Here is a 4,275-nt window from a genome sequence, read left to right as displayed (position 1 = left end):
GGGCATCCCCGTCATCTTCGTTAACTACTGTATCATGTAATGTTAACTCGTTTAACTCCCAGTTTCTCTTCGTTGAATTAATCGTTAGTGATGAGTGATAGTTGCCTGCTTGATTAATATGTATAAAGTTCCCAGGTAATTATTCACGTGTCACTTTCGTTTACCATCACCTTACTGACATAACGGTAAACACTTAGTATTGGTCATTATCTGCCTCAGGACTCAATTGTTAGTAATGGCTGATGTTCACCTTGGTGACTGTGACTGGAAAGTCACCAGGTAAATATTTGTTTCTCACTTTGTTACCATCACATAACTAACATTACGGCATAAGTGTAGTTGATGAAAGGTTTCCTTTACCTGGCTTACCTGGTAACTTCAGAAGAACATTAAATTTACCTCATTTAGATTTCTGATTTGATAATAATCGTTTAAATAACACCAAATTCACTTTCGTTATGTCGTGCAATCAGTACGAAAGTATATGACGCCACTTGAGGCGTGATGGGTGGCGTAAACCTGGGACTGAATTTAATTGAAAAGCACTGGGTCAATATAACTGACTCCATTTTGCCCTGCTGGAGATATTGATGGCTTAATGGTCACAGTAGTACTTAATCGTTTACTTTCCGGAGGTTTTTATGGCCTCAGCCGTGAATGATCATTGATAATAACCCAGGAGACTGTATAATGTACAAAGTCACCAGGGCAACATCACTGTATCAGTGTCGTTACCACTATGCTGTTTAGCTTTTATTAGTGCCAAACGCGTTTCCTGCTGAAAAACCCGTTTCCTGATATTGTTCGGTGTGCTCAGTCGCGGTAGTAATGGATGACGTTTACCTGGGTGACTTGTGTACACAGCTGTCCTTACAGCTCGGTAGTGAAGATGGAGAGTTGACAGTTTTAGGCTATTAAAAAATCCCGAATTATAAACAGCGCTTTACCTGTCAGTGTATCTTTGTGTCATCGTCATTGACTGATGATGGTCATCTGGGAGACTGATATGTACCAAGTCACAAGGTGACTATTATCTTGTCACTTTCGATAATATCATCTTAATAACCTTATGGTAATATGAGGTTACAGCCGCCTTCCTTCTGCTCAGTCGCTAGTAATGGTCATTATTAAACTGGGTGACTGTACTTAGTAAAAAGTGACCGGAATAACGCTGAGGTGTCACTTACGTTACCATAATATTTCCAGCACTGGCCATATTCCAACATTTACTCACCAATGTTGAATCAGTCTTTACTGATGATAAGCGTTGACTCGTGTACCTGTACGGAAGTTGAAAGTCACCGAGATAATACTGTTGTCACTTTCGTTACCATCATCGTAACTAACAACATGGCAATATTCAAGCGTTCTCCTATCACTGTTGAATTAATCGTTGGTGACTGGCAGTTTTTATCCTGAGTGACTGTTTAGAAGAATATCATACCGATAGCCATTTCCTACAGTGATGGGTGATGTTTACTTGTTTGAATAAATCAGTATGTCACCCGAGTGAGCATCCTCAGTTAGTATCGTTATCACAGTCGAAATAGACATCACAGTGGCATTAAATCATAACCTTTTACCCAAACAGATTGCCTCTGCTCAGTCGTCAGTGATGAGTGGTGCACATGCGTGATTTGTAATATGCACCGGATCAAACGCTCAGGTCTGTTACAACAGTTTTATTGTAATTACCGTAATGGTATGGCCTTCTTTCATGAAGCCAAGACGTCAGATAAGGTCAGTGATCTGAGTTACTGTAATATGTGCACGTCACAGGTGATATTTTTTTTCCTTCTCTTTCATAATCATCTTGACTATTATAATGATAGTATAATAAATGACACTAATTTGCCACGGTCAAGTCCATCGTCTGTAATGGGCACAGTTAACCTGGGTGACTGTATTTACGGAAAGCAACAGGGACAGCAATATTGTCACTTTCGTTACTACCATCCTGTTTTGTTTCTAGTATTTGTAATACCACGTTGAGTACACCGCTTCCCGTCCGATCAGCGAAGTTAAGCAACGTTGGGTCTGGTTAGTACTTGGATGGGTGACTGCCTGGGAACACCAGATGCTGTTGGCATCCCTACGTGTCAAGTGCGGTTGGTGGAGGATTAGTGCCCCTCCCTGTAAAACAATTAACTCTAAGCCATTGACCACCCCGTCTGGGATACATGGCGTCTGGCAATGGATGGATGGATGGATTTGTATATAATTCTTTTTCCTACTGAACTGAGATAGAAAAAAATGAAAAAAGGCCTAACGATTTATTTGCCCAAGTTTTCCCTCTCAATCGTCAGTGGTGGGTAATGGTTAAATGAGTGACTAATATGTACTGTACATTAGCAAGTCACCAGGTGGATATTTTTTTGCCACTGTCGATCCCATAATCTTATATTATGGTAATATGTGGTTATATCCGCCTTCCTTCAGCTAAATCGTTAGTGATACTCAGTAGTAATTTCGGTGATCATTCAACAGAAAGTAACCGGAATAATTACCTGAGTGTCACATTCGTTGCTTTCATCTTACCATCGTTACAATGTCATTTAATAACAGCCGTTCACAGTTAAGTGTAAGTGTTGACTTAAATTTACCTGGATGACTGGCAATTAGAGGTCCATCGGGTGAATACGAGTCAACAGTTTTGGCGTCACCAGCTGTCGGGAAAGAATTACCCATGTTAACTGTAGTTTTATAACTGACATCTCTCCATCTTTTATGCTGAGCTACAACACTGTTCTTAACAGCAGTCAGTCACAGACGTCTTAAGCTGTTTTCTCATACGCAGTGGAATATCGTAACCTGAAAGACCGACTATACAGAATCACCTGACAAGACAGTTAGCTGCTTATGGGTGGTTGACATCATCTCAGGAAGTGGTGGTGTTAGTCAAGACCATATTGAACTCTTGGCTTACTGGAGGTTTGTCGGCATTTAAAGTGTCAGTGATGAGTGACGTTTACCTTGGTGCTTGTAATATGTGCATATTCACCGGGCCAACATCACTGGTTACCACCATCTGACACCCATTATATAGCACTAATAACAATACTTGACAGTTTCCCTTGTCATATCCTTTATCATTATAGTCTTGCCTCCTAGACCAGCGTTTAACCCTCCTTAATGCCAATTAATGCCAAGCCTTTACGTACATGAGGACTCCCTCTGCTAAACAGTCAGTGATGGGTGATGTCACCTGAGTGACTGTAATGTGCACCAAGTCACAGTGTAGCTATTATCTTGACACTTCAAATAATACCATCTTACTAACATTAGGGTAATAAGTGTTCATAGCCACCTTCCTTCAACTGATTCGTTAATGACGATCAGTTCTGGGTGACTATATAACAAAAATGTACCATAATAATACTGATATTTTCTTAACCATCACCTGGCTGTATGCAGTAATTGACAGTTCACTAACCATTTCTCAGTCAGTCATTAGCAATAATCAGTAACTAACATCATATGGTTTACAATTTGCCTGCCACCATTGAATCAATCGTCTGTGATGGGTGATGGTCATCTGGGCAACATGTGCAGTCACCGGTGGCTGTTATCTCGTTACTTTCGTCACCATCATCAGTTCGACACAAATGAGTACAATTTTGCTGCTGGTCGTTAGTCTTGGAGTCTTTCAGCTGGTTAACTATCTGGAGTTTAAGGCTGAGGAAGGTTCAACACATGATATGTATTGCAGATATGATAAGACTTGAGTCTTGCGTTAGTAAAGGGCGATGTTGGCCTGGGAGACTGTATATTGTAGAAATCACTGGACCATCAATGTGCCATTTTCATTACCACGTCCTGGCCAAGCTTTCACTAACATTCAACATGTTCGCTTTTGAACGACGTCGTTCTTGAGGCAGCAGGAATAGTGTCTCGCCTTATACCTTTACTTGCTGGAGGTTTAGTGACAAGTGACTTTGGTACATCTCTTCCTTAGCAATTCATTTTGCCCATTAAACCATAATATTTTCATATGCAGCTGTAATATTGATTTAGTTTGAATCAACAACGTACTAGAAGATACTAATGTGTAATGTGCTGAATAAGTCACTGAGAAAATGGTGCTACGAAGCCTAAAATACCGCCTAGCTTACGATCCATAGTATGTGCCGTTATTACATCGTTTAGTGATGGTATATGTTTACCCGCATGACTGTTAAAGTCAACACTTACGTCCCCGTCAACGAATCTGGCCTTGCATGAAACAGAAACTGGAACCTGGACTGTGAAACAGATAGTTGTGAGTCATAGTCCGAC

At 40.6% G+C, this 4,275-nt stretch overlaps 1 pseudogene; it reads left to right on the top strand.

Moving 5' to 3' along the window:
* The first annotated feature begins 1,970 nt into the window (after positions 1–1,970).
* LOC145416395 (5S ribosomal RNA) lies at positions 1,971–2,089 on the top strand (annotated as a pseudogene).
* The last annotated feature ends 2,186 nt before the right edge of the window (positions 2,090–4,275 follow it).

Source organism: Coenobita brevimanus, chromosome 105 (genome assembly GCF_032717465.1).
Source record: "Coenobita brevimanus isolate Jiangsu-jjx chromosome 105, ASM3271746v2, whole genome shotgun sequence".
In the NCBI taxonomy this organism is placed as follows: Eukaryota; Metazoa; Arthropoda; class Malacostraca; order Decapoda; family Coenobitidae; genus Coenobita; species Coenobita brevimanus.
The sequence above is the reverse complement of the archived record's forward strand: the minus strand, read 5'-3'. Positions and strand labels throughout refer to the sequence as shown.